The sequence below is a fragment of the Elaeis guineensis genome, chromosome 9, assembly GCF_000442705.2.
Source record: "Elaeis guineensis isolate ETL-2024a chromosome 9, EG11, whole genome shotgun sequence".
Classification (NCBI taxonomy): domain Eukaryota; kingdom Viridiplantae; phylum Streptophyta; class Magnoliopsida; order Arecales; family Arecaceae; genus Elaeis; species Elaeis guineensis.
The window spans coordinates 49,316,562-49,330,583 of record NC_026001.2 but is presented as its reverse complement, the minus strand read 5'-3'; the positions used below and the strand labels follow the sequence as shown (position 1 = coordinate 49,330,583).

Here is a 14,022-nt window from a genome sequence, read left to right as displayed (position 1 = left end):
TTCTATCAGAAAGAGGATTTACACTGGGGCTTATGGAGGATTGAGAGAGACCTTGAGCAGGTACTGAAACTAGATCGGAAACACTGGAAGACTGAGCATGCCTTTTCTTTCGGACAAATTCCTCAGGCTCACGGATTGATTTCCTTCTTTGGGGAAGTTTCATCTTTGGAGCCATATCCAATAAAGTAGCAGACAAGAAGACTTGAATTGAGTGGAGGAGAGATCACAAGAGAGTAAAGAGGAATTTTAGTGGAGAAAAGAAGTGGATTTTGGAAGTTCGGTGAAGTGCTAGGGCACGTTCAAACCGCGCCAAGCAAAGCGAGAAAGCACAGAAAATCCTTTTGAAGGAGGCGATTTTTGGTGGAGAGGAGGAGGGAGAATTGCCTCAGAATTGATCCTTGGATTTGGAGCAAGAAGATTGGAGAAGATGGCTTTTGGAAGAAGAACGATGGGAAGATGAGTCGTCTCACAAACAGTAACCCTTATAAAAACAATGAACCCGTTGAAAGTTGGTGGGATTTACAAGTTTGCCATTGAGTCGACTCATGGGGGTCGACTTATGAAGTTCAGAAATTCAGGAAAAATACAAATAAATTCCAAAAAAATTCAAAATTTTGGGAGAAAGAATTTTGCTCAATGATAAGTTTTTAGAGTGATAAATCTGAGCTTTTGGGATCAGGATGGATGTTGAAAATTGAGCTCTAATCAATTCTTTGAAAATTAAGAAATTTTAGACAAATGGATCTAGAATTCCTAGATTTCTCCTAATTTCACAGAATCTATCCTCACTAAGGGCCTTTGTAAAGATATCGGCTAATTGATTTTCAGTGCAAACATATTCAAGAATTACATTTTTGTTTTGAACATGTTCTCTTATGAAATGATGTCTTATTTTAATATGTTTAGATCTTGAGTGTTGAATTGGATTTTTAGATAGATTTATGGCACTTGTATTATCATATTTTATTGGTGTTTCATTAAGTTTGATTCCAAAATCTTCGAGTTGTTGCTTAATCCACAAGATTTGAGCACAACAACTTCCGGCTGCAATGTATTCGGCCTCAGCCGTAGATAGTGCCATCGAATTTTGTTTCTTGCTAAACCATGAGATTAGGTTTACTCCAAGAAATTGGCAAGTTTCACTTGTGCTTTTTCTATCTAATTTACATCCAGCAAAATCAGCATCAGAATATCCTAACAAATTAATTTGTGAGTCCTTAGAGTACCATAACCCTATAGTTTGTGTACCATTTAAGTATCTAAGGATTCTTTTAACAGCATTCAAATGAGATTCCTTAGGATTAGATTGATATCTTGCACATAAGCAAACACTAAACATGATATCAGGCCTACTTGCAGTTAAATACAATAATGAGCCAATTATACCTCTGTAGTATTTTAAGTCTACGCTTTTACCTTCATCATCCTTGTCAAGCTTACTTGAGGGACTCATTGGTGTGCCAATTGGTTTGCAGTTCTCCATTCCAAATCTTTTGAGTAGTTCTTGGTGTACTTGCTTTGGGTGATGGAGATTCCCTCTTTTGATTATTTGATTTGGAGTCCGAGGAAGAAGGTGAGTTCTCCCATCATGCTCATCTCGAACTCTCCCTGCATAAGCTTAGCAAAGTCTTGACAAAGGGATTCATTAGTAGACCCAAAAATTATGTCATCAACGTAAATTTGTATAATTAGCATATCATTTTGGTTTCTTTTAATAAATAGGGTTGTATCTACATTGCCTCTTGAGAAACCATTATTTAGTAGAAATTTGCTTAGCCTTTCATACCATGCTCTAGGTGCTTGTTTTAGACCATATAAAGCTTTATTTAATCTAAAGACATGATTGGAAAAAGCATGATTTTCAAATCCAGGGGGTTGTTCTACATATACTTCTTCAGAGATATATCCATTTAAAAATACACTTTTAACATCCATTTGAAATAGTTTGAATTTCATAAAGCAAGCATAAGCAAGTAGAAGTCTAATGGCTTCTAATCTAGCAACAGGTGCAAAGGTTTCATCAAAATCAATTCCTTCTTCTTGATTATATCCCTTAGCAACCAGTCTTGCTTTATTTCTAATTACATTTCCATGCTCATCTAATTTGTTTCTAAAGACCCATTTTGTTCCAATTATTGAATAATCTTTAGGTCTTGTTACTAAGGTCCAAACATTATTTCTTTCAAATTGATTAAGTTCCTCTTGCATAGCATTAATCCAGTTATGATCATTTTCAGCTTCTTCAAAAGTTTTAGGTTCAAGTTGAGATACAAATGCACAATGATTAAGTACATCTCTAAGTGAAGAACGGGTTTTTACCCCATGCATAGGATCACCAATTATTAACTCCTTAGGGTGGTTGTGAACATACCTCCATTCCTTGGGTAAGTCATTTGTACCTTGAGGTTGTTCTTGAATTTCTTCACCTTTCTCATTTTGTTTGACTTCTTGATCCTTGTCTTCTGGAGTTGCTGAGTCTTTCAAAGTGATCTCCTTCATACCTTCTATTAGTGGATCTATCCCGATGATCTTTCCTTTGCCATTATCTCCAAAGGTGACCATCCCTCCATCCTTAGCATCAAGCGTGATGAATTGTGATTCATCACCAGTCATGTGTCTCGAGCATCCGCTGTCAAGATACCATTTCCTGTTTCCTTCTTGGGATGCTAGACACACCTGCAAGCAAAGGTCATTTCTGTCTTAGGTACCCGAGCTTTCTTGGGTCCTTTCAGGTTAGTCAGAATGGTTCCTTTTGGAACCCATATTTTCTTTGTGTTTGCATATTTATTAATAAGACATGTGTATGATTTATGTCCTATTCTTCCACATTTAAAACAAGTAATATTTGTAGACTTGTTACTTGAATAATTTACATAAATATCCTTCAGAAATTTTTGTTTCTTCAGGGGTTTATAACCAAGTCCAGCCTTATCATATATAGCTTTCTGATTTTCAAGGATCATATTTAGTTTGTTTGAACTTAAGGTGAACTTATCTACTATAGATTTCAGCTTGTTCATTTCATCCTTTAAGTTTTGATTTTCTTGAATCAAGGTGAATTTTTCAATTGAAAGATTTTCAGCTTGTTTCACTAAGGACTGATTTTTCAATTTCAGCTCTTTGTTTTTCTTCCCTAGTTTCTTTAATTCATCAATTGAATCATAGAATGCTTCATGCAATTCTTCAAAAGTAAATTCACTAGTGGATTCAGAAGTTACCTCATTTTCATGTGCCATCAGGCACAGGTTGGCTTGTTCTGTTGAGGTTTCCTCGTCGGAGCTTGAGTCATCACTCGCACTCCAGGTCACCATCATTGCCTTCTTTTTGAACTTCTTTGGATCTTTCTTCAATTGTGGACATTCGGATCTGAAATGTCCTGACTTCTTGTACTCGTAGCATATAGGGGGTTGATCTTTCTCCTTTTCTTTGCTTTGATCTCCTTTTGTGAATTTCTTTCTCATCCCCTGTTTCTTTTTTCTTAAAAACTTCTTAAATTTCCGGGTGATGAGAGCCATCTCTTCATCCTGATCTTCATCTTCAGAGTCATCCGTTTCATAATCAGGCAAAGTTGTGGATTTGAGGGCAATGGTTCTTTTCTTTTTGACTTCATCCTCTTGATGTTGCTTCATGCTAAGTTCATGAGTCATCAAGGATCCAAGAAGCTCTTCTAGAGGTAGAGTGTTCAAGTCCTTTGCTTCTTGGATGGCAGTCACCTTGGCTTCCAAGTTCTTGGCAGTGACTTGAGAATCTTCCTTACAAGTTCACTGTTAGTATAAGATTTGCCAAGACTCTTTAAACCATTGATTATATCAGTAAAACGAGTAAACATAGCAGTTATGGACTCATCATGCTCTATTTTGAACAATTCATATTTATGTACAAGCATGTTTATTTTAGACTCTTTTACTTGATTTGTTCCTCATGGGTGACTTCTAACCTATTCCATATTTCTTTAGCAGATGCACAAGTAGAAATGCGATTAAATTCACTTGCATCTAGTGCACAATAAAGAACATTCATGGCTTTGGCATTTAATTGTGCCAATTTCTTGTCAACCTCATCCCATTCTTTCTCGGATTTGGTTGACTCCTCACCATCTATAATCTTGGTGGGTGTGTGAGGACCATTCACTATGATACTCCACATATCATAGTCGAGTGCTTGTATGAAAATCTTCATCCGAGCTTTTCAATAGGTGTAATTAGACCCATTGAAAAGTGGAGGTCGGTTTGTTGATTGCCCCTCGGCTAGAGAAGTACCAACATGGGTTGCCATAGATCTTTGGCTCTTTGATTATTAGATCAAAGAAGGGCTAGAGCACCGGCTCTGATACCACTTGTTGCCCAGCTATGCAACCCAAGAGGGGGGGTGAATTGGGTTTCTAAAAAATTTTAAGCCCAACAGATTACTTATGAAGAACAAAACAAAGACTTTAATTCAATATTAATTCCTAAGGCAGGAATGCAAAATATAATAAAGAAATAAAGTGAAGAGATAAAGCACACCACAAACACAAGGATTTATAGTGGTTCGGTGCTAACCTTGCACCTACATCCACTCCCCAAGATCCTACTTGGGAATATCAATCCACTATCCTTTGTATTCAACCCGAATACAAAACGTCGGAAACTCCGACACTAGCTATCCCAAGCTAGATCACTTGTTTCCCGGTACAAGTAAATCCAAAACACTCCGATTTCAGGTTCGGATCAACCTTTTCTTGTTTTGGAAATCCTCCAAAAATAAGAACAAAAACTCACAAAGAGTAAGAAAATTTAGAGCACAAATTAATACAATAACAGCTCCTTAAATGAGCGAATATAACAATAAAAGCTTTACTCAAATGAAGAACCCCTTTTTCGGATTTTCTCAAAGTGGATGAATGCTTGAATGCTTGAGAAGAGGTTGATTGTTGATTGAAGATCTCTTGAAAGCTTTGAACGATCTCTAGATCAAGGTTGAAATAATAGGCGTGAAGAATTCTCTCCTTGAAAGATCTTGCTTTTCTCTTTCACAATCTCTTGGTATATTGTGGATCCTCTCTCTTTTTCTTTTTGGATTTTTCGTTGATCTCAGGCTTTTTCTTGCAAATTTCGGATCCTTTCTTCTATTCTTCTCTTCTTTTGATTTCACGTTTGATCCGCTATTTAATCTGCAATTTCTTTCACCATTTAAAGCATTTTGTAGCATTAGAAGCAAGAGAAAATAATTTAGGTAGATAAAGAGCCGTTAGAGGATTTTTAGGAAGTATAAATGGCAATTAAAATGGGCAAAAAAAAATAGCCGTTCTGACATTTCCGTCGCAGGGGTCGACTCATGAGTCGACTCATGCTTCAGGGGTCGACTCATGAGTCGACCTCTGTTGCAAAAACCAGAGAATGCGTTTCTGGAAATTCTTGGCTCAAATTACAGGGGTCGACTCATGAGTCGACTCATGCCTTGTGGGTCGACTCATGAGTCGACTCACAGGTCGTGCCAAGCCAGAAAACTAGCGTGCCAAGGAGAATTTTTGCGTGCCAATCAGCTCACAATGCCATGAGTTGACTCATGAGTCGACTCATGCACTTCAAACCTTCATAACTTCAAAAATATAAGTCCAAACACAATGAAATTTTCACCAATAGATTTCAAATCATTTGTTCTACCAAATGGTACTATCAAATCAGGATTTTAGTGAAATTATGATTTTGCCCTTGAAGAGCATAAGGACTTTTTCATTTTAAAATTATTTGTATCCCTTCAATCTGCTTTGTAATCATCAAAATCAATCTAGGAGCAACATCGATGGTTCAGATTTCATCTGAAGCAAGATCTGATGGCTGTGGTAGTTTTTGACTTTGAATATGTGATCTATTAATCGAAACTCGATCCATCACTCGATCCGATAGTTGGCATTCATCCTGACTGTGTTAAGGAGATAAAAGGCACGATCCAATAGTCAAAAACTCATCAAGAGCACGATCGGATGACTAGCATTGTTTTCGATCATAAGGACTTAAATAATATTTTTTGGAGCAATCTGGGTGGTCCAAATTCAATCTAACAGTCAGAATTAATTCATATGGGTATTATACATTTTCTAAGAATTTTAGGACTCCTTTTGCTACCAAAAAAAGGTAAAATTTTTTCTATAAATAGGGGGTCCATGAATAAGTCTAGAAAGAAGAAAAAATTAGTAGAAAGCTAAGGAAAAATAAAAAAAAAATAATATAAGTTTAAAAACCCAAGAGGAAGAAGAAGAGAAGCCGGTTCGCTCTACGGAGTATGAAGAAAGAAGGAGAGGTCATCAACCATCTTCTCGATGAGGCTGGACCGATCAACTTCAGATCCTTATTACAGTTTTATTTTTATGGTATTATATTATTCTTTTTAATTTTTTTATATTTAAATTTTAATTTCAATTAATATAAAATTTATTTTCTTGTACTTTAAATTTCTATCTTTTAACTTTTTACAAGTAGATGCTAAGATCTAGTTAGTAGATCTTAGTACCAATTTATTTTATACTCTTTAAATTCTTATTATTTATTTTTATTGTAAGTAGATACTAGGATCTAAATAGTAGATCTTAGTATCTGATTTATTTTTTTATATTTTTATTTTATTTTTTGACTTAAATTACTTTCTTCAAAATTTTATTTTTTTATAAAATCAAAGATTTGAAATCAAAATCCTGCCTTCTCTATGGATTCAACCTGACTCACTACTTTCTACATATTTTTAATTTCTATTGAAGTTAGAATTAGATTGATAATCACGGTGTCCTAACGATAATATCACGATCATATCAATTTTTGATGTCATTGCCAAGGAAGATATCAATTTTAATGCTTGATTTCTTTGATTTTCTTATGAATATAGCTTACTATTTTTTTTTTATTTTTTATTTTTATGCAGAAAAAAATAGAGATAGAAAGCTTCCAATTTTGCTTAGTGAGATCAATCCTAACCCTAACCCTAACTATTTTTTAGTATTAATTACTATTTTTTTTCAAATAACCTAAAATTCACCCACATAAACTTAATAAAAATCGCATGACAAGAGTAGAAACTTAATTGGTAGAAGCATTCATCATCTTAGATTTTTTTTGGTGATCACTGAAGACAAGGTTGTTGGGAAATGTGTCCCAAAAAACCAATCGTCAAGCTGTTGATGGTTGAGCAACCAAGTATTGTAATTGATTTGTTAATAAATAAAATATATTTGGCATCTTCATCATAAGCTTTCATCTTCTAATGAACTCCGTTGTTATGATGAAGTCTTAGGACTATTTAGGTTCGATAAAGAGAGGATTTATCGATTAGTCCTTAAAACTGTTCACGACAAATGATAGGCTGTTAATAAGGACGACAGCTTCTATCGAGCATAGGTCGCTGTAGGCCATATGGGTTGGTTGTCCTCTTAGCCAAAGAGTGTGGAGACACTGGTATGGCATACAGGTGAGATGTAAGGGTACATCATCATTGAACGTGACCAACTCCAGAGTATTCTACTGTCGAGAATATCTCTGATGGGATATAGGTATAAGTGTCCCTTAGACCTGAGATCGTCTCAGTGACTTGCAAGCAACTCACTGTGCTTTGGTACTGGACTAACTGAATTTCTAATTCAGGGATGGAAGGCTTCTGGGCACAGTAAAGTACTTGCGAAGTCAGAGTGTGATCGAGATGGGATTGACCACTCCAAGAGTTGGAGAAGAATGAGTCGCTGTATTTCAATTTAGCAAAACCTTGGCCAGGGTAATCCATCAGATGGATTTGATATTTTGAAATACAATGTGGACAACCTGATCAGAGTTGACAGTTGAGCTCTGGGGTGTCCTATGATCATTTTGGTCAAGGGGATGAATTATATGAAAACTATATCCGCATGGGTTCTAAGGATGTTGTTCTACACATTCGACCTATCCGGTCATCGGGTACCATTGCTAGATGGTCACTTCGATTGGTATAGAAATTTATTCCTATGCTACCGGCTTAGGTTCGGATCTATGAGGTCACACACATTAGAGTTCATGATCCGATCAGATGGTTGATCAACGATTAAGAATCATTCTAGGGTTAAATGATCAATACGATTGACATTTAACCCAGTGCAAGTGTTGCAGGAGGAACTATTAGCAATTCGATTACTGATTGGCTTAATTTGATTAAGCCAATGGGCTGAGATTAAGTCTAATTAAATATGATTTAATTAGATTTGGTTTGGGCTTGATTGGATCAAGTCCAATTGATTTATTGGATAAGCCAAGTGCAAGAAAAAACTAGTCCTAGTTTAACTAGGACTTGGGTCAATCTAATTTCTAATTTGATTAGAAAATTAAATCAGATTTAAATCTAATTTAATCTGATTAAATTAGGTTTTAATTAGGTTAAGACCTATTTTAATTGGGTTGATCTAATTTTGATTTGATTTGGTTTGGAAAATCAAATTAAAACAAGTCATAAGACAGAATCCTAGTAAGACTAGGATTCCACCTTGCGCCACATAATCCTTCTCCATGCCCTCTCTCTTATTCAACGCCAATCTCCACTTATTTTGTGCGATAAAAGCCCTCTCTCAGATCTCTCCCATGTTCACAAAAGGTCTCCTCTCTTCTTTCTTACATGGAAGGTGGTTTGGATCAAATCTAAAAGGAATAAGTTTGGATTTGAATTCTATGAGATAGAGTTTTAGAAATCCAAAACTCTTTCAATTTTGCACCGAATTTATCCAAATTTTTTTTGAATTTTCGTGGCTTTTAGGGTATATATTATCCACCCTTTTCTGTTGATCCATACATGAAAATATGAAGGAGGTGCTCAAGAGTTGGGCGTCCCTTAACTTGCCATGTTTGGATAAGCCTTGACTAGGTGTTTGACCTAGACAAGGACTCTATCATATCTCTCTATATAAGATGAGTTTCTTCATAAAATTTTAGAAAAAATTAGATATTTGAGAGACCTTTGTTTCATCCAAAAATCAGAGAGAAATACCTTTGGGTCGTGGAGATATAAAAGATGCAAGTTTGGGTGTCTAGAGAGAAAAACGTGAAGAAGAAGAGGGTCTTCTTGGGTTTTTGTTTTCATATCTTTCCTCCCTCCATCTTGAGTTTCTGAGAGTGTCTCAATCTGAAACTCCTTCTTCTACTTTTCATCTTTGAAAGAGTCCAAATCAAGAAGAAGGAGGCACCTGATCAACCATCAAAGATGGATCAGCGCAGTACTAGCATACTGTGCTGATTTCCTGAAGCAGGACTTCTGATCGAGATTCGTGGGCTCGTGTGGACGACTCCTAGAGGCCGGACGCATGTGCGGCTTGCAACATCATCTTCAAGCCCAGATCAGCAAGGTTAGAATGTCTAACTTGCAAGGTAATAGATCTGATCTATTGTTTAATACATACATTAGATGTAGTATAGAAACATGTTGATATGATCAACATGTAGTTCATGCTATATTTATATATTTTAATTTTTGATTTAATGCCATGTAATAATCATGTAATAGGATCTTAGATCTAGGGATTTTCTGATCTTAGAAAATAAATTTTAATTTATTTTAGTCTTCCGCTGTATGATCTTGAAAAAGTTTCAAGATCTAACCCTCTTTTTCAAGATCTAACCCTGAAACCCTAGATCTGGTTCCTACAATTGGTATCAGAGCCTAGATTCTTTATTACATGATTATTTATACATGCTTAGATTATTTTTAGATTAGATCTAATTTATAATCTGATTATTAAATCTGAAATTAAAATTTTAGATCAATCACAAACTGCAAGGTTGTCCTGCTGTAAGGTTTACCCCTTACAGTGCAAAGGTTATCCTAGTTTGTGTAGATCTATCTTTAATCATAAATTTATTAGATATGATCTAGATTAAATTTATGATTTATTAGATTTAAAAGATATTTAAATCTGAAATAAAATCTCTTTGTTAATAATTTTTGTGCAAAAAAATTGTTTAAAGTTGAAATTGTTTCAATTACATGAACCTGTTTAGATTAGATCTAAAGTAGTTTCATATTTATTTCACTTGCATCTTGATTATGAATCAAACATGCAATATGGTTGGTAGAATCATATTGTAAAATTATTTTACAAATATGAAAATTATTTTTTGAAAAGCCGAACCCAACCCTCAGCCCAAAACCTAATTAATAATTAAGAAGTTGTTTGATTAGGTTCTAGGATTGTGAATTGAAGAACCTAAGACACAAATCATAACACATTGGGTTAATGGGTTAGTAGGAATTAGGTCCATTAATTGGGTTAGACCTATGGTTAGATTAAAGATGGACTTAATTAGAGAATTGACTAAATCTAATCAATTGTTGTCTTAGATTAGGTCAAGGATTCTCTAGATCAATTATAATAGTTGTAGTTGGTCAAGTCCATGTCTTTAACGAGAACCAAATGGACTTGATTCTTGGCTAAGCGGTCTAGCACGAACTGTTAGGTTGATCTAATCAAAACTAATTAAATCAATTGGTGTCTAAGGTAAACCAGACCGGTGGTTTTTAATTGGGAGCCCGCTTACCTGCCATTTCTGATGGTGTCTAAGGCAAGCTTTGGCAGACCCTCCCACTGATCGAACTTACCTGGCCTCTTGGTGAAATTATATTTTGATCGGATCACTTGACTATTCGAGCTGACCCATGTCAACTAGGTAAATCAGTATGACTGATTTAGGTGCTCCTAGACCAGCCCTGGTCTCCCTTAAGCTGACTTGGTGAAGCCAGTGGGAGGATCATGATAAGCTGGTTCATCTGACTTCATCCTCTATATTATTTAAATCTTCTAAAATTATTAGGTCCTTAAAATGATAAAGTTATGGAGATAACTGAGTCATAGCCTCCCATTAAGGTGTTTGATAATGAGTCCATTAACTCAATAATCATTGCAGACCCAAAGGCCTGGTGCTTGTTGACTAATGGAATTATCACTCATCATATGACGACGACTTGGAAGTGTCTCTCTAATGGTGGTTAGGTGAGCCAACCAAAGTTGGGCTTAATCATTCGTTGGTTAGATACACCAAGTATGATCATGTTAATGGTTGGACCTAACTGGATCCTTACAGTGGAGGCCAAAGCCTACTGATTAGGTTTCTGGGGCAAAATTAAAATTACTAGAAATTGTTTAGAGAAACAATTGGTTATGAACCTACCCTTAGATGTACATGGGTTGGCCAACCAAAGTTGGGCTTGTGTGCAGTCTAAGTGGATTCTAGTACCCGCTAAGGAATTAGGGTAATTCTTCGAATTGGAGGTAGCGGCTACCAATTCGAATAAAATAGTGGGAGAAACCTTTTGATTAAAGTCCAAATCTTTAGGTTTAATGAATCAATTACTAATTAGGTTATGGTTCTCCTTTGTGCAAATATGGCCACTTCCCTATCGCTCCGATCATTGTTGGACAATGATAAGTTGGTGGGACCCAACTTCGGTAGCTGGTACCGAAAGTTGAAGATAGTCCTGGAGCATGAATGGATCCTATATGTGATAATAGATCCTGCACCTGAGGAGCCAGCTGTCAATGCACGTGGAACAATCAGAGACACTTACCAGAAGTGGCTCAGTGATCGGACCACGGTGCGCTGTATCATGCTGGCTATCATGAGCGACGAGTTCAGTCGCAGATTCGAGACGGCTCAGCCAAAGGACAAGCTTCAAGTGTTGGAGGATGCCTTTGGCACACCCGATGACGTGGAGAGGCACAAGACTAGTTGTGCCATCTTCAACGCCAAAATTCGGGATGGTGCCTCTGTCACTGATCATGTATTGTACATGATCGAGCTGATGGAATGATTGAGCAAGCTCGACTTTTTCTTGCATGAGCAGCTTGGGAAAGATGCAATACTGAACTCGCTGCCCAAGTCTTATCTCCCATTCCTCACTCATTATAGAATGACAAAGCCTGAAGAGAACTACCACGAGTTACTGGGGTTGCTTCAGAACTTTGAGAAAGATCACCAACTTCACAAGGAGTCGGTGAATTTAGTGGGAGGTTCGTCTTCTGGTTCTCGACCTTTTAAGAAAGGGAAGAAGAACAAGAAGAAGAAAGTAAAGAAGGTGCAAGTTCAGGCTAGGACATCAGTGCAGAGCCAGACCAAAAAGGTCAAGCCTGATAAGAGTCTATTCTACTGGCAAGCACCCTAGATTAGATAGTGTGTCAGATATCTACTTATGGCACTGTAGGCTAGGTCATATAAATAAGAACAGAATAAACAGGTTGACTCAAGAGGGAATCCTCGAAGTTAGTGATTGTGAATCACTTCCAACCTGTGAGTCCTGTCTTCTTGGTAAAATGACCAAGTCACCTTTTACTGGAAAAGGTGAGAGAGCTACTGAGCTCTTGAGCCTAGTACATACTGATGTATGTGGGCCCATGAGCACCAGTGCTAGAGGTGGATATTTCTACTTCATAACTTTCACGGATGACCTATCCCGATATGGATATGTCTATCTGATGAAACATAAGTCGGATTCATTTGAAATGTTCAAACGATTCTGAAGTGAAGTAGAAAAATAAACTGGGAAAAGTATTAAAACTCTTCGATCTGATTGAGGAGGAGAATACCTTTCTAGTGAGTTTCTCATATATCTAGGAGAGAATGGGATTCTCTCCCAATGGACTCCTCCAGGAACACCACAGCATAATGGTGTGTTTGAAAGGAGGAATCGGACTTTGTTAGACATGGTCCGATCCATGATGGGTTTTTGCTAGCTTGCTGATATCCTTCTAGGGATATGCACTCGAATCGGCCTGTTATCTGTTAAATAGGATTCCAAGTAAGTCTGTAATTAAGACTCCATATGAGATATGGACAGGGTGTAAGCCAGTACTTTCACACCTTAGGGTCTGGGGGTGCCCGGCCTATGTCAAACGATTAGTCACAGACAAACTTGGACCTAGGTCTGATAAATGCTCATTCATAGGATACCCCAAAGAGATAAAAGGATATTTTTTCTACCATGCTGATGAACAAAAGGTGTTCGTCAGCCTTAAGGCAATCTTTTTAGAAAAGGAGTTCCTTGGTGAAGGAACCATTGCCTCTAAGGTTGAACTTGATGAAGTTCAACAGGTAGAAGGACCGACACCAATAGCTGAACCTGAGTCGGATATGATTAGATCACATCCGGAGCCCAATATACCTGCACCATTAAGGCGATCCGGTAGAGTACCGCATCAGCCGGATAGATACTACGATTTTTTGGTCTGGGATGGTGATCCCATCGAACTTGATGAGAATAATGAGGATCCGATCACCTATATGGATGCTATGCAGAGACCTGATTCCGAGAAATGGCTTGAAGCCATGAAATCCGAAATGGAGTCCATGAAGGTCAACGATGTATGGACATTGGTTGACCCACCTGAAGGGGTTAAACCTATTGGGTGTAAATGGGTCTTCAAAAGGAAGAGGGGCGCAGACGGAAAGGTGGAGACCTATAAAGCCCGTCTGGTTGCCAAGGGGTATCATCAACGTTATGGTATTGACTATGACGAGATGTTTTCCCCTGTGGCAATGCTCAAATCTATTCAGATATTGCTTGCAATAGCTGTCCATCTGGATTATGAGATCTGGCAGATGGATGTAAAGATAGTTTTTCTGAATGAAAACTGACTGAAGAGGTGTATATGATACAACCTGAAGGGTTTACATCCACAGATGAGTCCAAGGTGTGCAAGCTTCAGAGATCCATTTATGGACTGAATCAAGCTTCTCAGAGTTGGAACATGCATTTTGATAAGGTGATCAAAATGTATGGCTTCATTAAGAATGGAGAAGAGCCCTGCATCTATAAATGGGCAAATGGTCCAGTTGTGGTATTCCTTGTCTTGTACGTGGATGACATTCTCTTAATCGGGAATGACATCCCCGCACTACAGGGAATAAAAGTTTGGTTGTCATCACAGTTCTCCATGAAAGACTTGGGTGAAGCATCTTACATCCTAGGGATGAAGATCTATAGGGATAGATCTAAAAAGATGCTTGGATTATCCCAGTCCATGTATATAGACACTGTGCTGAAGAG

General features: G+C 37.1%; 1 pseudogene; it reads right to left on the bottom strand.

The window, feature by feature from the left end:
- Positions 1–14,022, bottom strand: part of LOC140851527 (protein DETOXIFICATION 29-like) — an 89,484-nt pseudogene that overhangs the window by 35,145 nt on the left and 40,317 nt on the right.